The sequence below is a fragment of the Bubalus kerabau genome, chromosome 19 (assembly GCF_029407905.1).
Source record: "Bubalus kerabau isolate K-KA32 ecotype Philippines breed swamp buffalo chromosome 19, PCC_UOA_SB_1v2, whole genome shotgun sequence".
Lineage (NCBI taxonomy): Eukaryota > Metazoa > Chordata > Mammalia > Artiodactyla > Bovidae > Bubalus > Bubalus kerabau.
Window position 1 is genome coordinate 46,666,075 of NC_073642.1, and position 27,479 is coordinate 46,693,553.

The following is a 27,479-nucleotide window of genomic DNA, read 5'->3' on the forward strand; positions in this document are numbered from 1 at the left end:
TTAGCCATCTGTATGTCTTCTTTGGAGAAATGTCTATTTAGTTCTTTGGCCCATTTTTGGATTGGGTCATTTATTTTTCTGGAGTTGAGCTGTAGGAGTTGCTTGTATATTTTTGAGATTAGTTGTTTGTCAGTTGCTTCATTTGCTATTATTTTCTCCCATTCTGAAGGCTGTCTTTTCACCTTGCTTATAGTTTCCTTTGTTGTGCAGAAGCTTTTAAGTTTAATTAGGTCCCATTTGTTTATTTTTGCTTTTATTTCCAATATTCTGGGAGGGGTGTCATAGAGGATCCTGCTGTGATGTATGTCGGAGAGTGTTTTGCCTATGTTCTCCTCTAGGAGTTTTATAGTTTCTGGTCTTACATTTAGATCTTTAATCCATTTTGAATTTATTTTTGTGTATGGTGTTAGAAAGTGCTCTAATTTCATTCTTTTACAAGTGGTTGACTAGTTTTCCCAGCACCACTTGTTAAAGAGATTGTTTTTAATCCATTGTATATTCTTGCCTCCTTTGTCAAAGATAAGGTGTCCATAGGTGCGTGGATTTATCTCTGGGCTTTCTATTTTGTTCCATTGCCCTATATTTCTTTGTGCCAGTACCATACTGTCTTGATGACTGTGGCTTTGTAGTAGAGCCTGAAGTCAGGTAGGTTGATTCCTCCAGTTCCATTCTTCTTTCTCATGATAGCTTTGGCTATTTGAGGTTTTTTGTATTTCCATACAAATTGTGAAATTATTTGTTCTAGCTCTGTGAAGAATACCGTTGGTAGCTTGATAGGGATTGCATTGAATCTATAAATTGCTTTGGGTAGTATACTCATTTTCACTACATTGATTCTTCCAATCCATGAACATGGTATATTTCTCCATCTATTAGTGTCCTCTTTGATTTCTTTCACCAGTGTTTTATAGTTTTCTATATATAGGTCTTTAGTTTCTTTAGGTAGATATATTCCTAAGTATTTTATTCTTTCCATTGCAATGGTGAATGGAATTGTTTCCTTAATTTCTCTTTCTGTTTTCTCATTATTAGTGTATAGGAATGCAAGGGATTTCTGTGTGTTGGTTTTATATCCTGCAACTTTACTATAGTCATTGATTAGTTCTAGTAATTTTCTGGTAGAATCTTAAGGGTTTTCTATGTAGAGGATCATGTCATCTGCAAACAGTGAGAGCTTTACTTCTTCTTTTCCAATTTGGATTCCTTTTATTTCTTTTTCTGCTCTGATTGCTGTGGCCAAAACTTCCAAAACTATGTTGAATAGTAATGGTGAAAGCGGGCACCCTTGTCTTGTTCCTGACTTTAGAGGAACTGCTTTCAATTTTTCACCATTGAGGATAATGTTTGCTGTGGGTTTGTCATATATAGCTTTTATTATGTTGAGGTATGTTCCTTCTATTCCTGCTTTCTGTAGAGTTTTTATCATAAATGGATGTTGAATTTTGTCAAAGGCTTTCTCTGCATCCATTGAGATAATCATATGGTTTTTATTTTTCAATTTGTTAATGTGGTGTATTACATTGATTGATCTGCAGATATTGAAGAATCCTTGCATCCCTGGGATAAAGCCCACTTGGTCATGGTGTATGATCTTTTTAATGTGTTGTTGGATTCTGATTGCTAGAATTTTGTTAAGGATTTTTGCATCTATGTTCATCAGTGATATTGGCCTGTAGTTTTCTTTTTTTGTGGGATCTTTGTCAGGTTTTGGTATTAGGGTGATGGTGGCCTCATAGAATGAGTTTGGAAGTTTACCTTCCTCTGCAATTTTCTGGAAGAGTTTGAGTAGGATAGGTGTTAGCTCTTCTCTAAATTTTTGGTAGAATTCAGCTGTGAAGCCGTCTGGACCTGGGCTTTTGTTTGCTGGAAGATTTTTGATTACAGTTTCAATTTCCGTGCTTGTGATGGGTCTGTTAAGATTTTCTTTTTCTTCCTGGTCCAGTTTTGGGAAATTGTACTTTTCTAAGAATTTGTCCATTTCTTCCACGTTGTCCATTTTATTGGCATATAATTGTTGATAGTACTCTCTTATGATCCTTTGTATTTCTGTGTTGTCTGTTGTGATCTCTCCATTTTCATTTCTAATTTTATTGATTTGATTTTTCTCCCTTTGTTTCTTGATGAGTCTGGCTAATGGTTTGTCAATTTTATTTATTCTTTCAAAGAACCAGCTTTTGGCTTTGTTGATTTTTGCTATGGTTTCTTTTGTATCTTTAGCATTTATTTCTTCCCTAATTTTTAAGATTTCTTTCCTTCTACTAACCCTGGGGTTCTTCATTTCTTCCTTTTCTAGTTGCTTTAGGTGTAGAGTTAGGTTATTTAATTGACTTTTTTCTTGTTTCTTGAGGTGTGCCTGTATTGCTATGAACTTTCCCCTTAGGACTGCTTTTACAGTATCCCACAGGTTTTGGATTGTTGTGTTTTCATTTTCATTCGTTTCTATGCAAATTTTGATTTCTTTTTTGATTTCTTCTGTGATTTGTTGGTTATTCAGCAGCGTGTTGTTCAGCCTCCATATGTTGGAATTTTTAATAGTTTTTCTCTTGTAATTGAGATCTAATCTTACTGCATTGTGGTCAGAAAAGATGCTTGGAATGATTTCTATTTTTTTGAATTTACCAAGGCTAGCTTTATGGCCCAGGATGTGATCTATCCTGGAGAAGGTTCCATGTGCGCTTGAGAAGAAGGTGAAATTCATTGTTTGGGGATGAAATGTCCTAGAGATATCAATTAGGTCTAACTGGTCTATTGTATCATTTAAAGTTTGTGTTTCCTTGTTAATTTTCTGTTTAGTTGATCTATCCATAGGTGTGAGTGGGGTATTAAAGTCTCCCACTATTATTGTGTTATTGTTAATTTCTCCTTTCATACTTGTTAGCATTTGTCTTACATATTGTGGTGCTCCTGTGTTGGGTGCATATATATTTATAATTCTTATATCTTCTTCTTGGATTGATCCTTTGATCATTATGTAGTGACCGTCTTTGTCTCTTTTCAGAGCCTTTGTTTTAAAGTCTATTTTATCTGATATGAGTATTGCTACTCCTACTTTCTTTTGGTCCCTATTTGCATGGAAAATCTTTTTCCAGCCCTTCATTTTCAGCCTGTATGTGTCCCCTATTTTGAGGTGGGTCTCTTGTAGACAGCATATGTAGGGGTCTTGTTTTTGTATCCATTCAGCCAGTCTTTGTCTTTTGGTTGGGGCATTCAACCCATTTACGTTTAAGGTAATTATTGATAAGTATGATCCCGTTGCCATTTACTTTATTGTTTTGGGTTCGAATTTATACACCCTTTTTATGTTTCCTGTCTAGAGAATATCCTTTAGTATTTGTTGGAGAGCTGGTTTGGTGGTGCTGAATTCTCTCAGCTTTTGCTTGTCTGTAAAGCTTTTGATTTCTCCTTCATATTTGAATGAGATCCTTGCTGGGTACAATAATCTGGGCTGTAGGTTATTTTCTTTCATCATTTTAAGTATGTCTTGCCATTTCCTCCTGGCTTGAAGAGTTTCTATTGAAAGATCAGCTGTTATCCTTATGGGAATTCCCTTGTGTGTTATTTGTTGTTTTTCCCTTGCTGCTTTTAATATTTGTTCTTTGTGTTTGATCTTTGTTAATTTGATTACTACGTGTCTTGGGGTGTTTCGCCTTGGGTTTATCCTGTTTGGGACTCTCTGGGTTTCTTGGACTTGGGTGATTATTTCCTTCCCCATTTTAGGGAAGTTTTCAACTATTATCTCCTCAAGTATTTTCTCATGGTCTTTCTTTTTGTCTTCTTCTTCTGGGACCCCTATGATTCGAATGTTGTAGCATTTAATATTGTCCTGGAGGTCTCTGAGATTGTCCTCACTTCTTTTAATTCGTTTTTCTTTTTTCCTCTCTGATTCATTTATTTCTACCATTCTATCTTCTAATTCACTAATCCTATCTTCTGCCTCTGTTATTCTACTATTTGTTGCCTCCAGAGTGTTTTTGATTTCATTTATTGCATTATTCATTATATATTGACTCTCTTTTATTTCTTCTAGGTCCTTGTTAAACCTTTCTTGCATCTTCTCAATCCTTGTCTCCAGGCTATTTATTTGTGATTCCATTTTGATTTCAAGATTTTGGATCAATTTCACTATCATTATTTGGAATTCTTTATCAGGTAGATTTCTTATCTCTTCCTCTTTTGTTTGGTTTGGTGGGCATTTATCCTGTTCCTTTATCTGCTGGGTATTCCTCTGTCTCTTCATCTTGTTTAAATTGCTGAGTTTGGGGTGTCCTTTCTGTATTCTGGCAGTTTGTGGAGTTCTCTTTATTGTGGCGTTTCCTCACTATGTGTGGGTTTGTACAGGTGGCTTGTCAAGGTTTCTTGGTTAGGGAAGCTTGTGTCAGTGTTCTGGTGGGTGGAGCTGGATTTCTTCTCTCTGGAGTGCAATAAAGTGTCCAGTAATGAGTTATGAGATATCTATGATTTGGGGGTGACTTTGGGCAGCCTGTATCTTGGAGCTCAGGGCTGTGTTTCTGTGTTGCTGGAAAATTTGCTTGCTATGTCTTGCCCTGGAACTTGTTGGCCCTTGTGTGGTGCTTGGTTTCAGTGTAGGTATGGAAGCGTTTGATGAGCTCCTGTCAATTAATGTTCCCTGGAGTCAGGAGTTCCCAGGAGTCAGGGTTTGGACTTAAGCCTCCTGCTTCCAGTTATCAGTCTTATTTTTACAGTAGTTTCAAAACTTCTCCTTCTATACAGCACCATTGATAAAACATCTACATTAAAGATGAAAAGTTTCTCCACCGTGAGGGTCACCCAGAGAGGTTCACAGCATTACATGGAGAAGAGAAGAGGGAGGAGGGAGTTAGAGGTGACCCAAATGAGATGAGGTGGAATCAATAGAGGAGAGAGTGGGCTAGCCAGTAATCACTTCCTTATGTGCACTCCACAACTGGACCGCTCAGAGATGTTCATGGAGTTATACAGAGAAGAGAAGAAGGAGGAAGGAGACAGAGGTGGCCAGGAGGATAAAAGGGGGGAATGAAAAGGAGGGAGACAGATCCAGCCAGTAATCAGTTCCCTAAGTGTTCTCCACCATCTGGAACACACAGAAATTCACAGAGTTGGGTAGAGTAGAGAGGGTTAGGGAGGAGACACAGGCGATCTGGTGGAGAAAAAGGAAAGTCCAAAGGGAGAGAGAGCAGTCAAGCCAGTAATCTCGCTCCCTGGTGAAAAATGGGTACTGAAGATTGGGTTCTTAAAGGTACAAAATTGGTAACAAATACATAAAAGCAAAAATTAAAAATCTAGAGTAGAGTTTGAATTTTCAAAAATACAATGTTAAAGAAAAGAAGAAGGAAAAGAAAGAGAAAAAAAAAACAAACTAAAACAAAGTCTCAAAGATTATAAAGAAAATATAGGTACAAAATTGATAACAAATACCAAAAAGCAAAAGTTAAAAATCTAGAGTAGAGTTTGGAATTTCAGATATACAATGTTATATAACAGAAGAAGAGAAAGAAAGAGAGAAAAAAAAAGTCACAAAAATTATATATATAAAAAAATACAGGTACAAAATTGATAACAAATACCAAAAAGCTGACATTAAAAATCTAGAGTAGAGATTGGAATTTCAAAAATACAATGTTAAAGAAAAGAAGGGGGGGGGGGGCGGGAAACAAGGTCACAAAAATTATAAAAAAATATATATATGAAGTTTGCTTTAAAAATATAGGGTCTTTTTTTTTTGCAAAGTAATAGGTTATAAAAGTGAAAATTAAAGGAATAATAGAGGACTTAAAATTTTTTAAAAAATTAAAAAAAAAAACAGAGAAAGAATGATCATAAAAATAGTAAAAATATATCTAGGACTTTCTCTGGTTTTGTTGTGGGTATTGTGGGGTCAGTTCATTTTCTGCTAGTTCCTTGGTCCGACTTGTATTTCTCAAGATCTATAGGCCCCTTCCTATGTATTCGGTACTACCCACAGGGTTTTAATCTATTGCCTGTAGCTTCCAAGGCGGTTCCTTCTGTTATAGCTTCTTCTGTTTGCTGGTCTCTTCAGTGTCTGGTTTCCGCCCTGACACAAAGGGGACGGTGGTGGACACTTTTTTTTTTTTTTTTTTTTAGGCTAACTTGTTCAGTTGCGCTGTGGGGAGGGAGGGACATTGCAAACAATAACACTGGCGTGTGCTTGCAGTGCCTCAGCCACACTGGGTCTGCCCCTGCTCACGGTGCGTGTAGCCTCCCCACCCACACTGCTCAGGCTCTAGGTTGCTCGGCTGGGAACCATCCGTGGCAGGCCCTGGGCTGCTTGCACCTCCCAGGTCCAAGCCACTCAGGTTCAGGTACTCGGGTAGTCCTCAGAGGCGCAGATTCAGTTGGGCCTGCGTTTTGTGCCCTTCCCAGGTCCTATCAGCTCAGGTGATGAGGTGTTTGGCGCGCGATTGCTGCGACTTATCGCCTCCCCGCCGCTTGGTTATCTAGGTGTACAACCGGCGCACCTTCTCAGGCGGATGTTGACCGTCCAGACCCCAGTTTTAGTTAGCAAAGAAGCCTGCTTACAGTTTTATAGATAATGTCTCTCTGGGGCTGCGATTGCCCCCTTCCGGCTCTGGCTGCCTGTCACCAGAGGGGGAAGGTCTGCAGCCGGCTATCTCTGTTCAGTCCTTTGTTCCGTGCATGGGCCTGGCGGTATCTTAGGTTAGGGCTGGCTTTTCGCGTGGTAGATATCCCACAGTCTGGTTTGCTAGCCCAAATTATTTCACTCAGATAGCGCTCAGGGTATTCAGGCCAGATCCTTACTCTAAGCAAAGCAGCCCGCGCTGCACCTCCCTGCCCAGCCCCCGCTTGCTAAGGGCGTGTGCAGACGTCTGCACTGCTTCTCCACTGGGGGAGTTACCGTAGGGCTCGCAATCTGCGGGTTTTAATTGTTTGTTTATTTTTCCTCCCTGTTATGTTGCCCTCTGTGCTTCCAAGGCTTGGCACAGATTCGGCAGTGAGAAGGTTTCCTGGTGTTTGGAAACTTCTGTCTTTTTAAGCCTCCCTTCCCGGGACGGAACTCCATCCCTCCCTCTTTTGTCTCTTTTTTTGTCTTTTATATTTTTTCCTACCTCCTTTCGAAGACTTGGGTTGCTTTTCTGGGTGCCTGATGTCCTCTGCCGGCATTCAGAAGTTGTTTTGTGGAATTTACTCGGCGTTTAAATGTTCTTTTGATGAATTTGTAGGGGAGAAAGTGTTCTCCCCGTCCTACTCCTCCGCCATCTTAGCTCCTCCCCCCAAATTTGTGTATTTTTTAATTGAAGGACAGTTGCTTTATAGAATTGTGTTGGTTCGTGCCAAACATCAGCATAATGTACTAGATTCTGAGTAAAAGAAATCATATTCACTGTATTAACGTGTATTCTACTAAGATGGTGGTTTAAGAAAGAAAAATGGAAAATGCCCAAGAAAGAACCAAACAAGGCATACTGTCCCTGTGTATCCTGGCTCATCTTATACCCATCACAGACGGGCATGTTTTGGGGTGTGTTAAATTATTACAGAAGAGATGCCAGGTGCTGAACAGATTATAAATATAATAATTGTTATAGCAAAGACATTTTATTGCAGCATAGAAGCCAATATTGTCTGATTTCTGAAGACTTAAAAGACGCCTACAACTTAAAGTAGGCCTCAGGGAAGCTTGTGGTGAGCCATCCAGCCCAAGGCAATTTATTGGCAGAATTAAATTCTGGCTAATTTCCTTAGTGCCTGTGTGTCCATCGCTCTAATTAACTGCACTAGTTACCAGTGGAAAACACATCTTTCAGTGCAGGGCACTTTGCTGAAGTGGAGCCAGCCTTCTGCAAAGTGCCTGGAAGATTGGTTTGGAGTATTCTGAAGTGGCTTGGGATCCCCAGAGACTCCCAGGCACGGTACAGTGACTGTTAGGGGCTCCTTCGGCCTCAGTGGAAGGTTCTGAAGTGAGACTGTACTGAAAGCAGGCACTGTTGCTAAGACAACTTGTGTGTGTCATTGTGGGGGGCAGGGGTTCAGCTCTGCAGCTCACCTGCCATCGCAATGAGAGGAACGTGAAGGGAGAGGAGGATATGAAGTGAAGGGAGCGCAGAGGCTCCAGACAAGTCTGATAAAGAGGCCTGGGCACAGTCACTTACAGGGCAGAAGAGGCTGCAGTCAGGGGTAATGGCAAGTTGCAGAGCATCAGTGGAGTGAATTCAGACGTCTTAGGAGAGGATATGGAAGTGAGGGAACCTGGAGATGAGGTAGAGATGCGAGGTTTGCTGCAGGGACCTCAGTGGAAGGGCAGACTGGGGTGAAATGAGGCAGGGTAACATCAAAATACCTGTGGATTTACAGATGTGTTTATGCCACACACTAGTTTCTGGAATTTTCTCTGTGATGACTTCTGCATTTTTACTCAACAAAGTCCCATGATGCTCTTGTGTTTTTTCTTTGCCAGTGCAATGCACAAGGTGGAGGAGTGTTTCATGAGTGACAGTTAGGTAAAGGAATGATTATGTTTATCTGTGGTTTTTAAATTGGCCAACATCCCAATGCTATGGGATGGGGCAGAGAGCAGGGGTTGCAGGAAGATGACATTGGTCAGACTGGAGATCATGGTGCTGCAGAGAGGTGGGTACTGTGCCCATAGTAAAGGACATGGCAAGAATACTTGGGGTTGACTCTGGAACAGTTCCTCTTCTCCTTTCAAGGAAGAGGAGACTAGTTTGTGGCATTGAGGTTATGTCATCCTGCGATACGGGGAGCTCTGAGATGAAAGTACAGGGTGCATTGAGACCAGGCTTGTCTTTGGAGTCAACAAAAGAGAATGTGATTAGAATCCTAAGAGTGCAACTGAAACCCATAAGGATAAAAGGAAGAAAGGAAAAGTCAAAGATTCGTCTAAGGATTGTAGAGCACTCTATCAAATTGAACAAGTTGGAGTAGCCTTATTGGCAGATGTCTGGAAGAACCAACTAGAATAATTTACTTCATATGCGTAAGCTGCAGAAAATCAATAAAGGAATCAGGATAGAATAGGGAGGCATTTTCAAAGGATCTTCCAAGTCCACGAGGCATCAGAGGAAGCTATTACTTCTGACAGATTTGGTGTTTTACAGTGATAAATTCCACCCTTAGTGAATATAGTGTATAGTGAGCTAGGAACAGCAAGTCTGTAAAATTTCATTGATTGTGTACTATTTACTTATTTCCATATGCTCTGTGGTTAAAGTGAAGGGGCTCATATTTTCACTCTCTGTTTGTTTTATGATTATTTAGTATCAATAATACTGTGTGTATTAGAATGAAATATGTTTAAGGTACCAGCATCCTTGCCCTCCTGATAAGCCTCCCTAGCATGTAGGAAAGAAAAGGAAATATTATGGCTATAGTTTAGTTTAAAGCCTTTGGAGAGCATAAATAACAGTTTAGGCAAAGGATTCTTAGAGAATTTTTTTAGTAATTTCTACTTTACAGACTTAAAAATAATAGGTAATTTTCTAAATGAAGTTCCATTATATATTTCTGTATATAATTATATTCTAGTATACATATTTCTTTATTTACATTGATATGAAAACAACTTTACTGTATCATAAGGTTAAAGTTGTTAATTGTCTTGCATCCTAGTTTTTATGGCTGTAGGGCAATACTGACATCTTAATTTTAGGGCATATTTTTAAAGGTAAAATTTGAAAAACTCTAGATACTGGAATATCTAGGTTTGTTTTGGTTTTTTTTTTTTTGGTTTTTCTTTTTGGCTTCTAGTATCTGAATCCCTGCCCTACGTTATTGGGGTTTCTAAAAGTTAAAAATGATTGATACTTAATTTCCCAGCTAATTGGGTATGCAGCTATCATATAGACATGTGACTGAGACTCGGCCAGTCAGATGCACCTACCATGGACTTTGAATTGATAGAGAATAACAGAGAAGTACAGGAAACGTGAGGAGTCTTTCCTGGCATCAGCAATAGTGAGAGCAACAGGCCCTTCACGGGGCAGCAGTGCCAGGGGTAGGGCATTGTCTGCTTGGTACTGCATCACTGGTGAGTTCTGGGCAACAAATTTGTTTAGCAGTAATTCTGGCTGCCTGATCTTTTTCATTCCTGCTCATTTTCCAATCTTGGTCTTTTAATCTTTCTTGTGACTTTGGAGCTACCCAAAGCCCTTCTAGTAAATCTCACTTTTACCAAAATCAGCTAGTCATTGCCTGTTACTTGCTATTGCATTTTATATTTGTAGGTTTACCACACTGAACTGAGAGGAACCTAGGTTTTTCTTTCGTTACCATCTGAGCCACCAGGGAGGCCTTCTATGGTTGAATACAACCATAGAAGACCTTACGACTTCCCTGGTGGCACAGACAGTAGAGAATCTGCCTGCAGTGTTGGAGACCTGGGTTCGATCCCTGGGTTGGGAAGATCCCCTGGAGAAGGAAATGGCAACCCATTCCAGTATTCTTGCCTGGAGAATCCCATGGACGGAAGAGCCTGCCGGGCTACAGTCCATGGGGTTGCAAAGAGTCGGACATGACTGAACGACTAACACTTTCACTTTTTCTTTCAAACCTGTGACTAGATTCAAGGGGAATCAACAGTCCCAGTTTGCCCAGGACTAAGGGGGTTCCTGGGACACATAACTTATGGATGTGTCTCTCTGTGTTGAGTTGGTCAACCCTATTCAGTAGCCAGGTGGCCTTAGCCATGTTTCAAACTTGCTGTAACTGTTTCTTCATCTGTAAAATAGAGGCTCACCTGTTGTTATGAAATTCAAATCAGACAGTTAATATGGAAGTGCTTTGTAACACATTGTCTACTGGGACTTCCCTGGTAGCTCAGACAGTAAAGAATATGCTTGCAATACAGGAGACCCATATAAAGGGCTGCATGAAAGCACAGTGGCATTAATGCTGAGTGGTTCTAGACTAGAGTCCTCAATACAACCTCTTAGACAGTGCCAGAGTGTGTTCCCAGGACCATCTGTATGAGAAGAACCTGTTACAATACATAATAAATGTTCAAATCTTTAAAATGAAGATTTCTGGGCTCTCCTCCAGACCTACTGATCAAGCATTCTTGGGAGTGAACTCCCAATAATCTGAGTTTTAAATTTAAAATTTAAAACTTAAATTTAAATTTAACTTAAATTTAAATTTAAGTTTAAATTAAACTTAAATTTAAAAATTAAAATTAAAAAAATTTAAACTGAAAAAAGTTAGTCGAACTTTAAAAAGTTTTCAGATTATTGTAATTCACACTAGAATCAGAAGATCCTGCCTTAAGAAGAGAAGAGAGGATTGTTAACCCTGTTTGCCCTTTTTACTGACTAGAGTCTTCTGTTCTAGAGACCACGTTTTATATCCTTGTTGCTCAAAGTGTGGACTGTGGATCGGCAACAGTGGGCACCTGGGCACTTGTTCAAACCATAGACTCTGAAGCTCTGTCCCAGTCCTACTGAGTCAGAATCTGTAGTTTAACAAGATTCGAGATCTCCAGGTGATTGGCATGTACTTTAAAGTCTATAAAGCACTGATGCATGTTAAGTGAATGTCAAAGAGTGGGGGAAGGATTGACTTGTCAGGTATAAGGTGCTGGGCCCAATAGATAACTCTTTTTCCCTAACCTCTCTACCAGCTGAGAGTCAGGCCAACAGATCAGATAGATGGGGATCAGAAAGCCAACATTTCTACTGAGAAAAGCTGTGCTGGGGCATGTGACTTTTGCGTGGAGTCAAGTTTGCATATTAACTCATTCCTGAATCGAACAGCAGACAGAGTCAAAGGAGAGAAAGAACTCAGCCAGGATGCTAAGTGTCCACTTCCCAGCCCTGGGGCCAGTTCCCATATCTCCTTGCTGGGAGGAAAGTCACCGTGCTCCACCTTGGTGGTGCTTCTAAGATCGGGATGTAAAAAGCAGCCCAGAGACCTTTTGTTCTTTAGGAGACCATGAATCAGTGTTGGGCAGTCTGCCCAGGTGCTTCAGAGTCACGGTGACACAGGGTCTTGATGCCACCCCGTGGAGTCTGGATAGGCAGCCCCTTTTCCCTCCTCAGCTGCCTCTTTCTTCTGTCTCATCATTTTGCGCTGGTTGCACAGCTGCCAAGGCCAGGGAACCCATGGAAACCCAGGTGGTGGCTACATCTGCAGATGAACTTTGGAGGCGGGAGCCAGTTAGTGAGCTGTATGTACATTTTTGAGAAGAGAGGACTGCATTTTATCTCTTGCTAAGATCAGGTCACCTTGGATTCTTCCTTTAGTCCCCGAAGGACTTTTCTTCCATGTGTAGGTTTCCTGCCTCCCTTACATGAAAATGACTCTGAAGTCAGGCTGATCGCCTTAATGCCTAACAGTGTGTTAGTGATATGCAAAACCAGCCATTGAACCCCAGCATGTCTAGCATTGTCTAATCGTTTAATTGACCATAATGATTTTATTATCTGGGTTTAAAACAGGACAATCAGCAGTTTTTTCAGAGTGCTTCCAGGTTGATTACATATGGAAAAGGGAGGAGGTGTGTAATATCTATATACACAGTAACTGCTTTTTCAAATTACATTCATTCCTCTTTATTTTATTTGAAAGTGTAGGGAGTTCAATATAGTTCAAGGAAAGCATTGTGGTAAACAGCCAGCTTAAATGTGAGCAGTGTAAAGAGCAGCAGCTTGCAGAAATATTGCTATAGATACTAAGACCGTATCCTGCCTTGGTACAGACGGCAGATAATTGAATCATGTTCAATAGAAAGCCATTACAAAACCGAACTTATTTGCAATGCTAATGTGGGGAAGACAGCTGTCACAGGGAATTAAATATGATCATTCAGAGCTTGAATAAATGAGGTGTCCATTATCTTCTGGCTGTGTTGCAGGCTGCTTGAAGAACACAAATAAATGGTACTGTTGCAGTAACCAGCCCATGGTTTTGTTTTTTAGTCATAGGAATATGAGAGTGTTGGAGGCGGGGGTGGGAAGATAGTGAGACAGAAAAGAAGCTTGGCAGATAAATACAGGTAAGTGGGCAAAGAGTTTATTTCCCTCTTCCCCTTCAGAAACCATGGATGCAACGACATAATCAAAATTCTATTTTTGATGCCTGAAACAGACTTTAATTCTATTAAAGATTTTTTTCTTAATCAAGATTCATCCCTTCTTCTTAAGACTCAAATCACAGCCAACTTACAAAGGAGGCTGAATGTGAAAGGGTAGAGTGGGGAGTAAACAAAGCTAATCCTTTTGTCCCGTCCCCAAGGCCTTCCTTCTCATCCAAATAGGATAATACAGATAACAGAACTTCTTCGTGGATAATCAATCTGCCAGTGAGCATAAAGGATAGTTGGATCAGTGTTAGTTTAAAAAATGCCATTAATTATCCAATTAACAGAAAGGGAGGCTTCCTTTGATTGGATCTGACCAAGCTATCTACAAATGAGTTTTCTTATGTTAATCACATGGAGATAGTAAACTATCATCTTTTTGACACATTAAAAGTTAGAAACAATTGTTAAAAAAGCACTTTTAAGACCATTTTCAGCTAGACTATCTAATGCAAGTAATTCTGGAACGTGGGTTATCAGTCTGTAATTACATGACACTGGTTGAGAGGGAAAAGCCAGCATTTAGGGAGCTGTGACTGGTGAGACCAGTTGGGCTTTCCTTATGACGGCTACTGGTCCAAAATGACCCCTTGGAAATAAACAAGGTTTGGGGAAAAAGAGTCCAGCTCTTGGTTTTTCGTCTTTTCTGTAAACTATCAGTGAAGTTAGCAGTCATTAAAAAAAAAAAAAAAAAAAAAGGTAGTAAAAGAGAAGTTAAAATGATTGTGTGGGTTCATATCTGTTTTTATATAGTTAAGAAACTTAGCATTGGTCTTTCGTGTCTCACGGTATGTGGATTGTTTGCAGCATATAAATTCAATTCAAGAAAGTAGTGCTTTGCTCTGTTACTTCCAACAGGTTGGGAAATTTCAGGCATTGGTAAATATTTTAGAAATGGAATATGAATACTTGACTGTTATGTGGCTTCCTTCATAGCACAGTTGGTAAAGAATCTGCTTGCAATACAGGAGACCTGGGTTCAATCCCTGGGTTGGGAAGATCCCCTGGAGAAGGGAAAGGATACCCACTCTAGTATTCTGGCCTGGAGAATTCCATGGACTATACAGTCCATGGGGTCGCAAAGAGTTGGACATGACTGAAGGACTTTCACTCACTAATGCGTTTGTAGTGTGGCAGAGCTGTAAGTAAGGATTATTTCCCCAAACTCACAATCTAAGTCTTTTCTCACCAGGGCTTGTATTTTTTGAGGTGGTTAAAAATCTATTCCTTTTGAGAGAAGACTGTCGGTGGAACATTTGTTTTGATGGGCAGAGGAAAAGAATGTGGCTTTGAGATTCTAAAAGAATTCTCTAGAACTTTGGCTTGGTAGGAACTTTATGGGCTCATGACATCTTAATGCCTATGATGGAAGAGTGTCTTATATTGAATACAGAATTCATCCTATGTTTGGAATTTCTTACTTATCAGATGCCTGAATAATTTAGTATGGGACTAAGTAGGTGTTCCAGATGGATACTTCAACATTTATTTCTGAAAATAATTTTTCTATCTGCAATATCACACTGCAATGCAAATATCACACATTTATAATAAAAAATTTCAAGCAGTAGAGAAATGTATGCTGTAGTAAATGAAAGTCCACCTAAGTCCAGCCTTCCAAGATAACTATGGATAGTCTCATGCATATTATTTCAGCATTTTTACCTGTGTATATACAAATCTTTATTCCCCCTGAAAGTTGTGTGTATAGTATAATTCCACATGTTTTATTCACTTGGTTGTTATGTCATAGCTATTTTTTCATATCTGCAATACAGATCTACTTAATTAAAAAAACAGAATAATTTTGTGTTACATTTAATCATATAATGGAATTCCAGCTGAGCTATTTCAAATCCTGAAAGATGATGCTGTGAAAGTGTTGCACTCGATATGCCAGCAAATTTGGAAAACTCAGCAGTGGCCACAGGACTGGAAAAGTTCAGTTTTCATTCCAATCCCAAAGAAAGGCAATGCCAAAGAATGGTCAAACTACTGCATAATTGCACTCATCTCACATGCTAGTAAAGTAATGCTCAAAATTCTCCATCCAGGCTTCAGCAGTATGTGAACCGTGAACTTCCAGATGTTCAAGCTGGTTTTAGAAAAGGCAGAGGAACCACAGATCAAATTGCCAATATCTGCTGGATCATCAAAAAAGCAAGAGAATTCCAGAAAAACATTTATTTCTGCTCTATTGACTATGCCAAAGTCTTTGACTGTATGGATCACAATAAACTGTGGAAAATTCTGAAAGAGATGAGAATACCAGACCACTTGACCTGCCTCTTGAGAAACCTGTATTCAGGTCAGGAAGCAACAGTTAGAACTGGACATGGAACAACAGATTGGTTCCAAATAGGAAAAGGAGTACGTCAAGGTTGTATATTGTCACCCTGCTTATTTAACTTACATGCAGAGTACATCACGAGAAACGCTGGGCTGGAAGAAGCACAAGCTGGAATCAAGAGTGCCGGGAGAAATATCAATAACCTCAGATATGCAGATGATACCACCCTAATGGCAGAAAGCGAAGAGGAACTAAAAAGCCTTTTGATGAAAGTGAAAGAGGAGAGTGAAAAAGTTGGCTTAAAGCTCAACATTCAGAAAACCAAGATCATGGTATCTCATCCCATCACTTCATGGGAAATAGATGGGGAAACAGTGGAAACAGTGTCAGACTATTTTTTGGGGGGGCTCCAAAGCACTGCAGAAGGTGACTGCAGCCATGAAATTAAAAGACGCTTACTCCTTGAAAGGAAAGTTATGACCAACCTAGATAGCATATTCAAAAGCAGAGACATCACTTTGCTAACAAAAGTTCGTCTAGTCAAGGCTATGGTTTTTCCAGTGGTCATGTATGGATGTGAGAGTTGGACTGTGAAGAAGGCTGAGCGCTGAAGAATTGGTGCTTTTGAACTGTGGTGCTGGAGAAGACTCTTGAGAGCCCCTTGGACTGCAAGGAGATCCAACCAGTCCATCCTAAAGGAGATCAGTCCTGGGTGTTCTTTGGAAGGACTGATGCTGAAGCTGAAACTCCAGTACTTTGGCTACCTCATGCGAAGAGTTGACTCATTGGAAAAGACCCTGATGCTAGGAGGGACTGGGGGCAGGAGGAGAAGGGGACGACAGAGGATGATATGGCTGGATGGCATCACCGACTCAATGGACATGAGTTTGAGTGAACTCCAGGAGTTGGTGATGGACAGGGAGGTCTGGCGTGCTGTGATTCATAGGGTTGCAAAGAGTCGGACATGACTGAGCGACTGACCTGAACTGAACTGAATCCCGGGTTTGGCAAACTTTGACCCACAGGCCAAATCTTGCCCCTGCACCCCCCCCCCCCCCCGACTCTGTTCATGTTTTATTGGAACTTAGCCATCCTCATTTGTTTGTGTATTATCTGTGGCTACTTTACCCCTAAAAAGGCAGAGTTGAGTTGCTGCAACTGAAACTGTATTGCTGCAAATTTGGAAGTATTTCCTGTGTAGACCTTTACAGAAAAGGTTTGCCAACTTCTGATTTAACCAATCATCTGTTAGTTAGGAGTATAGATTGTTTTTCATTTTGTGCTGTAAAAAATATATTTGTAAATCTGTGTGTATTCACTATTTTCTTTAGGGTGAATTGTAATAAGAAGGACTGCAGAGTTATACCTTAAATTTTATAATGATTGGGATCTAGGTAACAAGTTCTTATCCCAAGTGACGCCCTGTAAAAACCAATTGATTAATTTTTATTAGAGTATAGTTGCTTTACAATGTTTTGTTAGCTACTGCTGCACAGCAAAATGAACCAACTGTACATATACATATACTCCCCGCACCATCCGCCCCCTCCTGCCGCCCCAGTCATTTAGGACACCACAGTGTAAAACCCAATTCTTAGAGACGTAGTTGTTACAATCTGGCAGATCCGAATGGACATTTTGGTTTTATAATTAGTAGCTGTGTGATTGCATAGATTCTTTTTTTTTTTAGTATATAAGTGGGACTTAAAATTTTTATTTTTTAATCGAAGGATAATTACTTTACAGAATTTTGTTGTTTTCTGTCAAACATCAACATGAGCACAAGCAACAGAAATCGATTTTAGCTAATTGAAGGAAAGAGGTTTATTGGCTGTTGTGCAGTGCAAGTTAGCTCAGTAGAGCCAGGCTGCTGAAACTTTGCTCCTTTCAATACAGATCTGTCTTCAGAAGGGCTGCCCTTGACTGGTTCCTGGAAGATGACTACTCTGAGTCCTTGGAAGATCCTGCCTGAAAAGAGTATTTTTGTATTTCTGAGGCCTTGGGTCACGCTGTATCAGTTCAACCGGACAGTTAATGCCAACAACGTGACTTACAGTGAATAACATTTCTGTTTGCCTGAAGACTTGGGCTGCATTGTATTACTTTGGGTCTGCAGACTGAGTAGCTCAGGTCAGGTGTTGCATGCCTATATGACTGACCCTTGTAAAAACTCTAGACACCAACGCCATTTCCTTGGTGACCTTCCCTGGCTGGTACTGTCACCTGCACTGGGAGGAGAGTTAAGCATTGTCTTTGCAACTCAACTGTGAAAAATTAACGGAGAGCTTGCCACTGTTTTCCCCTCGACTCCACTCGTGTGCCTCTTTCCCTGTTGATTTTATTTAATCTATATCTTTTGCTGTAATAAACCATAACCATGAATATAACAGGTTTTATGAGTTCTGTGAGTTCTTCTGGCAAATCCTCAAAACTGGGGGTGGCCTTGGGGGCCCCTGACTTAGATACATGTAATGAGTAGCTCTTGTGTGTATCATATGTGTAATGAGAAGGCTAGAGAGAGAGGCTTAGTGTTAAGATAGAACTTGCACAAAAAGCATGGTTCACTATACTTGTCAGGCCAGGAACATTGGAATGATCAGGGTCTACCATTTCTGTGTTTTTGGCACCCTACTAAAGAGTAATGTTCCAGGAGAATTCTAGCTTAGGGCATGTGCTGCCTTTCCCGTCTTGCTGTACTGGTGATGTGAGGAAGGATCTGAGTTTGTAAAACTCTTAAGACTTTGACTGCTATTGTGGGAGAACAGTGAACACATCTAAGTCAGCAAACACTTATTATTTATTGTCTACTATTCTAGGCAGTGGGAATATGTTGAAGAACAAGAAAATGTCCTTGCCCTCAAGGTGCTTACATTCTGCAAAAGGTAAGTCTTCAAAAGGGTATTGATATGTATTTATGAAGCAGTGATGGATGCCGGATAGCCAAAAAATAGCAACTGTCCACTTCAGTGTTCAGATGACTCAACCTTTCTAAGTTTGTTTTCTGTAAAATGGGTATAAGAATGTTTAGACTGTTGTATCAAACCTATGAGACGATCTTTATCTTTGACACACAGAAAACACCCAATAAGTGGTTTTTAAAAAATTATTCATTTTTGGTTGTGCTGGGTCTTCATCACTGCACGTGGGCTTTCTCTGTTTGCAAAGAATAGGGGCTACTCTCTAGTTGTGGCGTGTGGGCTTCTCATTGTGGTAGCTTCTCTTGTTGCAGAGCATAGGCTCTAGGGTGCATGGGCTCAGCAGCTGAGGCACACAAGCTCAGTAGTCATGGCTTGCGGACCCTACTAGAGCTCAGGCTTAGCAGTTGTGGCACACAGGCTTAATTGCTCCTCGGCATGTGGAATCTTCCCCAACCAGTGATAAAACCCATGTCCTCTGCATTGGCAGATGGATTCTTATTCCCTGTACCACCAGGGAAGTCCTGAATGGTGCTTACTGTTGTGTCTAAGAGTGGGAGTTTTGAATTTTGAAGTCAAGCTGCCAGGGTTCAAATTCCACCTGCTTATTAGTTCTTGATCTTACGCAAGTTATTGAATTTCTCTGAGTAGGAATATCTTCATATATGTGCAATCTAGCAGTTGCATGTGGAGAAGGCAATGGCACCCCACTCCAGTACTCTTGCCTGGAAAATCCCATGGATGGAAGAGCCTGGTGGGCTGCAGTCTATGGGGTCGCTGGGAGTTGGGCACGACTGAGTGACTTCACTTTCACTTTTCACTTTCATGCATTGGAGAAGGAAATGGCAACCCACTCCAGTGTTCTTGCCTGGAGAATCCCAGGGACGGTGGGGCCTGGTGGGCTGCCATCTCTGGGGTTGCACAGAGTCGGACACGACTGAAGCAACTTAGCATCAGCAGCAGCAGCAGCAGTTGCATGGGGCTTACACTTAATTTAGTGCCCTGCTGCTGCTGCCTTGAAATTATTGATTATTTTTGAACACAGGGTCCTGCGTTTTCATTTTGCACAGGGCCCTGCAATTATCTAGTTGGTCCTATTGCTGAACTTTGATATCCTTGTGCAAAATCGAGATAATAATACATACCATGTTATTTCTCAACAGTCTCATTTTAAACTCTTGGTTTCAAAGTTTTTATCCTTTACATTTGTCTCCTTTTCAGATATAATATTATCACATTGTGCTCATATGAGTCCATTTCATTTGTTTTATAGAAAGAAAGCCAACTCAATTTCCTACAGGAAAGTGAAATCTTAGTAAGTTCAAAGCATACACAATCTCATGCTTTGCAATGACAACTCATGCACTGAATGTTTCAACATCCTTCACAGATGACCCAGTGTTTTTATATGAGGATATTGTTGCATTTAAAACTGAAGATATTAGAAAATGTAGAACGATTCATTAACTTGTATAATAGGAATATAGTCAGCCCTTGAAGATTGGTGCTTTGATGTAGAGTAGGGTATGAAAGCAAACTTCAGTCCTGTTAAATGCCCTCTTAGAACTAATTCTTGTAATTTAGGTGCCTGTGGTCTAGGACAGAGAGAAATAAAGAACCTGCCCCACTGTACTGGAGAAAGTAAATTTGAATGAAAGATTGGAAATGAATAAACCATTTCTGAGTGCTTTAAGCACAATAACATAGTTGTCTTTTTAAACAGAGTACTTGTATTTAATTTTCACCCATCAACAGGTAGGAAGAGAAGTGAAGAAAAGTGAAAATAGCTTTATGGATCAACAGAGGCCTATTGAGGCAGTAAGAGGTTTGACGTAAGCTTATGTTCAAATCCGAGCAATTTAAAAATTTTCATATTTGGATTTCTGTCCTCAACACTAGAAAATTAAGTGTTGGGTGTGAAATCCAATACCATTTGGAGTCTCAGCCAAATGACTCTAAAAGCTTAGAGGCATTTAAATATGCCACTGAGGGCGGGGGTGTGTGTGGTGTGTGTGGTGTGTGTGTGGTGCGTGTGTGTGGCGGTGTGTTTAGGTGGGAATTGCTTGAGAATGCCTCAGCATGGGGGAAAGCACACTTCAGATTTGCTTCTCTGGTGTTTCTGTGAAGGCCTTTGTGCAAATGGACCAGGAGATTGCAATTTGGCAAACAGGGTCTGTTTCACTTCAGAGAGAAACTGAATTTGAAACTTAGAAAAAAACTTCAAAAAACTCATTTAAAAACTACCAGTGGAAGCATAGTCTGTAAAAAAAATAAAAAAATAAAAGATAAAAACATTGAGTTAAAAAATGAAATGACTAAAATTCACTGGTTGAAAAAGTACTCCTCCCACCTTGATGACTACGTGACTAGGGATGAAGAAAGAGCGCACACACGGCCAACATAGGCAGGCTCCACGTGCCAGGGAGTCAGGGGGTGGTGAGTGTGAAATGGTGGATCCTCCTCCAACGAAGGGCTTTTAATTTTGCAGTTAATAGAATGTCTGCTTTATTTTGCACCTAATTTAAGCTCAGAATGCTCCCTCTACTTGAACAAATAAGAGGAAACGAGCAGTTGGCATGCGGTTCAGGGATGGGAGTGTGAGAAGAGCTTGAGGTTTTAAAATTCATTGTTCGCTAGTTCATGTTCGTGGGCTAAAAGCTTCTCTTTGGACCTCAAAGGTCAACGGTGTATTAATGCTCTATTATCATAATTATTATAAATAGTTATGTTTTGCCACTTTGACTATGCTGCTTTGTAAAATTACTTCTGAAAACAGTTTTTCTTCTGTGTCTCCACCCCCACCGTGACCCCCTGCCCCTTGCCAGAATGGCAGAAGGGAATTATCGGTGTTGAATCATGAAGGAACTGGGAGGTTACAATGGAGGGTACAGTGGGGACACAGGCCACACACACTGCATGTGTTGGGGAAGGGTTGAGCCAAGAGTTAGACAATATTAATGGTTTCATTTCCTGCCATGGGAAAGTGATTGGATTTCAATTTGGAAGGTGTAGGGTTGAATCTGAGATTCAGTTGTACTGCTTAGAATGTGAGTGACAGAGCTTTTTTGTGTGTTCATGTAAGGTACGTATATGTTAGATTTTTATTCAAGGGTTCCAGAGATAACGACGTAACTTGAATCTGTGCCTTGGAGTTGGTCAGAGTGTTAGAAAGAATTCCAGTTGGATTCTACAGCTTATATAGAGACTCAGGCTGGTAGAATAGTGTTGTTCATTTGCCAAGTTGTGTGCTTTTGAACTGTGGTGTTGGAGAAGACTCTTGAGAGTCACTTGGACTGCAAGGAGATCCAACCAGTCCATCCTAAATGAGATCAGTCTTGAGTGTTCCTTGGAAGGACTGATGTTGAAGCTGAAACTCCAATACTTTGGCCACCTGATGTGAAGAACTGACTCATTTGAAAAGACCCTGATGCTGGGAAAGATTGAAGGAAGGAGGAGAAGGGGGCAACAGAGGATTAGATGGTTGGATGGCATCACCGACTCAATGAAGATGAGTTTGAATAGACTCCAGGAGTTGGTGACGGACAGGGAGGCCTGGCGTGCTGTGGTCCATGGGGTCTCGAAGAGTCGGACATGATTGAGCAACTGAACTGAACTGTCTGACTCTTTGTGACCCCATCGACTGTAGCATGCCAGGCCAGGGAGAATAGTCTAGATTTTAGATTTAACAACTTCTGTATTTTTTTTTTTTTTTTTTAAGTTCAAGAGAGGGATGAAAGGCTGATGGTAAGAGTGTGAGACCTTGGCAAAACAACTTCTTTAGATGTTGCTAAAGAAGAAGATGCTGCTGCTGCTGCTGCTAAGTCACGTCAGTTGTGTCTGACTCTGTGCGACCCCATAGATGGCAGCCCACCAGGTTCCCCTGTCCCTGGGATTCTCCAGGCAAGAACACTGGAGTGGGTCGCCATTTCCTTCTCCAGAAGAAGATGCTAGTAACCTTATAATTGGAAGATTTGGGGGAAAATCATAGACTTGAGGATGAAACCTAAAAATAGAATGCCTCCTACAGTACAGAAAGAGGGATTTTATATTTTTCACATTAATGAAATATTCTTGCATAAGAATGTAACTTCTGTTGTAATTAGGCAAATAGGCTGCTTACTTCGCATATTTTATTCCAGGCATTTGTTAAATTCCAGCCATGCTAGAATTTTTCCTACTTGGTTTTGGCATTGAATGAGCAGAGATGTCTTTATACTCAATGTTTCAAACATGATGGTGTCATCCAAGCGTGAACTAAGACATACTATCATAGTTGGCTAATTTATACTGTTACCCATAAGGACAGTCTTGCAGCCATAGAGATTTAGGTGTTCGAAAGTCACTCAATGACATTTATGTGTATGCTGTATGCTTAGTTCCTCAGTCACATCCGACTCTTTGCAACCTAATGGACTGTAGCTCACTAGACTCCTCTGTCCATGGGATTTCCCAGGCAAGAATACTGGAGTGGGTTGTCATTTCCTTCTCCAGGGGAATATTCCCTACCCGGGGACTAAACCCATATGTCCTGGGTCTTCTGCATTGGCAAGCTGATTCTTTACCACTGAATCACCTAGCAAGCCCCCTCAATGACCTTGATCATCAAAATGAAAACATTTCAACCGTCTTTTCCTTCTAACTGCTGGTCTTTGATTGAGTCTCACCAATGCCGAGATTTTTCTTTTTACCTTGTCTCTATCCTTGATAGATAGGGTGATATTTTGACTTTTGAAGGAGGAAGACACAGAGCATTCCAAGCAGATGAAAAGCACCAGCAAAAGCACATAGGCAAGGAGATGTGGGGGATGGGCGAGTTACCCAGGGTGTATGGAGATGTGACATTTTAGTGGGGAATAAGGAGGTGAGAGGTGAGGTTAGAAAGAGAACATTGTAAGATGGCAGCACAAGAGAGATTGAGGTCAGATTGCATGGGCCGTTAAAGGCCTGTGATCTGTGATTTCAAAAAGTGAGTCTGGTGGCAATGTGGAAGCAGCGTTTAAGAGGATAAAGTACAGTAAGGTCAGAAAACCAATTATGGTATTGCCTGATGAAAGAGGGTGAGGCCAACTCTGCCCATGTCAGTAGGAAGAGGAGGAGATGAGAAAGTTATTTCCTTGATAGAGTTGAAAGGATTTGGTGTAAAATGGATGAGAAGGGGAAGGGGAAAGAATGAGTCAAAGGTGACCCCAACCCAGGTGGCTGGGAAGATGACCTCATGGTTTACTACTGAAATGGGGAACTTGCTGCGTGGGGGTGCTCAGGGTGGGTTGTTAGTTTCCTAGGACTGATATAACACTACAAGTGGCCTAACCTACAGAAAATTATGTCTCATAGTGCTGGAGGCAAGATGTCCAGGGTCAAAGTGTCCCAGTGTCCTTTTGAAGCCCTAGGCCTGTTCTAGACCTCTCTTCGAGCTTTTGGAAGTTCCTTGCATGCATGTTAAGTCACTTTAGTCATGTCTGACTCTTTGCGACCCTATGGGCTGTAGCCCACTAGGCTCTTCTGTCCATGGGATTCTCCAGTCAAGAATACTGGAGTGGGCTGCTGTGTCCTCCTCCAGGGGATATTCCTGACCCAGGGATCGAACCTGTGTCTTTTATGTCTCCTGCATTGGTGGGCAGGTTCTTTACCACTGGTGCCACCTTTTAGAAATTCCTTGGCATGTGGCATCATTAGTCCAGTCTTCACCTGGTGGTATTCCTGTGTGCATATCTGTGTCCAGATATGGGCTCCAGTCCATAGGGTTGCAAAGAGTTGGATATGACTGAGCACATATGCATGCTACACCCTTAGGGAATACTCGTGTATTGGAGAATTTTCTACAGAGTGTTTTCTAGCTACAGGAGTGAAATCATTTGCTTGGAGGAGAAGAAAAAGAGGAGGACTATAATTTCTTTGCATCCTTCCTTATGAGCTAGGCTTTCTGCCAGTGTGTGGAGAGCTGCTCTCATTTAATCCTCAAGTGGACCCAGTGAGGGAAGAGTTGCATGGAAACTGAAGCCCACAGTCACACAAAAGGAGGATGGCAAGACTAAGATCTGCACCCAGGTTTATTTGATGTTAGGGCTTCCCTGGTGGCTCAGATGGTGAAGAATCTACCTGCAGTGCAGGAGACCCAATTTCCATCCCCGAGTCAGGAAGATCCTCTGGAGAAGGGAATGGCTATCCACTCCAGTATTCTTGCCTGGAGAATTCCATGGACAGAGGATCCTGGAGGGCTACAGTCCATGGAGTTGCAAAGAGTCAGACACAACTGAGCGACTAACACTTTTGCTTACTTACTGCTTTATTTGATGTCACTAAAAGATGCTGAGTGCTCCTGGGGAGAGAGTCTTAGACAAGGAACTCAGAGGAACAAGGGCAGCAGTGGGAGCCAGTGAAGGGGAAGGAAGAGAGCAAACGAGAGTTAGGAAAGAAAGCCACTGGGAATTCAAACTAGAGTGTGAAGGAGCAGGGAGAGGCACTGTGTTGACTGTCTTTAGGCAGGCTAAGGACCTACAAGTGTCTCTCTGGTTTAGTACCCTCTCTGCTCTTTGAACGTCCATTTGATTAAGAAGTAAAATTAGAACAAATTTTCATCCACAATGATTACAGGCAACAAATTCACTGTAAAAAAAGGAATTACTGTCAGTTTCATTCTAAGTTCGCCCCAGTCAGTGTGCTGTTGGGGGAGAAATACCAGTTCTGATAAATTGCTCTTTCGATGTGTATACATCTACCTCGTGATGGCTTTGGAGGCTAATTTTATTCTGCAGTTCTGAGCCTTGGGACCTGACACTAAGGTTGGGGGTGGCTACATGCTTTCCCTATGTCTGTACCTCTGTTATGGCTGCTAAGAAATGCTTTTTGGTTATACCAACCTGTGGAGGGATCTAATGAGAACATTTTTAGAGGCTAGATGGAGGCATTTTAGGACATGTGAGGCTATTAGTTGAAAAATAAGCACTTTCTGGCTTGTTGCCCATACCTGCTTTATATTCACTTCAAAGAAAAAAATTTTTCATTAAAAACAAAGCAGTTAAAATGTCAAGGTGCCCATTCTCTCTTTTCAGGCTCTCCTTTTTACATTACAAAACAAGTGGATTGAGTGAAGCAGAAACTGCTGCTAAATAAAGCCTTTTCTTGGCGTTCCTTGGAGAAATCAAGTCCAAGACCAGTGGTGAAAGGTGATTGTACTATATCCACTACACAGACTATTTCTTCTAATTATCAGCATGAATGTAATTACTTACAAGCATTTCAGGCTCCTATGATCATGTCCCTCAGAGCATTTCATCTTTAATGATTTTCCTTGATAGAAAGCCAGTTGGAAGCATTTGTTGCATAACATTGCTCAACCAGAAAGAAAAATACGTACTTCTCAGAAGAAAGATCTGTATGCTTTCTTCTCAATGGTACTTATATTCTGCCGGAATTTGATTAGGAGCTATCCTGGCACAAAGATTGCTAATGACCGAGTCAAATAACTTACACAGATTAAACAATTTCTTGGAAAAAAAAATAATGTAGTATGACATTCCTTTTCCAAGAATCTTGAAGTTCAGAATGGTAAGCACTTAATGGTGAATTGTTAAATCCTTTAACTTCTGAGGATAGAGAATACAGTGGGGACAGGTTTCTTGAGGGAGTCTGTAAAGTCTTAAGTGAGATAGTTTTAAGGGAAGAAATTTCTGGTCTAGGGGTGAGTCTAAAGTGTAAACTCATGATAGTTTAGGGTTTTTAAAGCTGTCAGTGACATTAGAGCTTACCTATTCCCCCTCTTTCAGTAAACGAGCAAACTACCCAGATAAATTACAATCCAAGTGCTTGGTAACTTTCTCCCTGTCACAGGCTTGTTGGCATCATGACTAGTTGCCGGGCCTCAAATGCCTCCCCAGTATTCTTTCCACTGTCCTTCTTTCTCTAGGATTAGAAAGAAGTGACAAAAGACTTCGTTTATCTGGCATTGCCAAGAAGCATATTTTTTGTCTTATGTATTTCTGGGTAAGTTTATTTCTTAAGCATCACTTAAAAGCGTTTTATGGAAATGGTCATCTTAAGGCGTTTCCCTGGTGGCTCAGGCGGTAAAGAATCCACCTGCAGTGTGGGAGAACCAAGAGATGTGGGTTTGATTCCCTGAGTCGGGAAGATTCCATGGAGAAGGGCATGGCAAGCCACTCCAGTATTCTTGCCTGGAGAATCCCATGGACAGAGCCTGGTGGGCTACAGTCCATGGGGTCGCAAAGAGTCAGACAGGTCAACTTAAAGAGCGTGCTGGGTACAACTTAGCCTTTCCTTGAGGAAGTGCTGTCATCACCACGGGCGTTAATTATTTTACCCTGGCTGAGTCAAACCCATGGTTGCCCTCTAGAGTAGCAGTCCCCAACCTTTTTGGTACCAGGGACTGATCTCATAGAAGTCAATTTTTCCATTGGACTGGGGTTGTGGGGGGTGGTTTCAGGGTGATTCAACGACATTATGTTTGTTGTGCACTTTATTTCTAATCTAATGCTGCTGCTGATCTCATGGGGTACCAGTCTGTGGCCCAGAGATTGCGGACCCTTGCTCTAGAGGAAGTGGGAACGAGTGATGTCATAATTGGATGGGATGGGATAGTACTGATTGAAAGGACTCCTTGTTCTATGGCGGTGACTCAGTTGCTTCTACTGACCCTGACATCCATGTCCTTGTCCCCATGTTGCCATCTAGTACACATGTCCACTTGCCAACATGTTCTCCTAGGCTGCTGGTGCTCCTTGCACCTGAAGCCTCTCCTGCAGAACAAAATGCAACATTATGTCATCATTTTATGGTTAAAGATTTTAGGTTTCTTTTTTGCCTAAAAACTGAGTCCATTAAAATTAAACACAATTCATAACACCTATAAACTTGTACATCCTTTGGGGCTGTTATCTGGTGATTTAAGAAAGTGATATTTGATGTTTTCACCAAACACAGTCTTAGTAGAAGGATTTAATTGTTGAAAACAATGTGCTTACACAGGGGCCCATTGTTTCTGTAAGTAAATTCTGATTTCTGGTTCAGTATCTCCCCTTCTTTCTTGCTTCCCGATTGTCCCCTGATTTGGAGGGAAGTTTTACACTTAGATGCTGTTTTTCTTTTCCTCTCCAGTTTTATTGAGAAATAATTGACATACATCACTGTGTAAGTCTAAGGTGTACAGCATAATGGTTTGATTTACATATATTGTGGAATGATTATAATC

General features: G+C 40.9%; 1 long non-coding RNA gene across 2 annotated transcripts in view; it reads left to right on the plus strand.

Moving 5' to 3' along the window:
• LOC129634334 (uncharacterized) overlaps positions 1 to 26,249 on the plus strand; it is a 70,366-nt gene extending 44,117 nt beyond the window's left edge. Inside the window, exons 2-4 of one of the 2 annotated variants that reach the window (XR_008705558.1) lie at positions 18,176 to 18,241; positions 25,327 to 25,440; positions 26,181 to 26,249. This is a non-coding gene — a long non-coding RNA (uncharacterized LOC129634334). Of the gene's footprint in view, positions 1 to 17,255; positions 17,749 to 18,175; positions 18,242 to 25,326; positions 25,441 to 26,180 lie in introns of those variants that run through there. The other variant, XR_008705559.1, reaches the window with a different exon arrangement.
• The last annotated feature ends 1,230 nt before the right edge of the window (positions 26,250 to 27,479 follow it).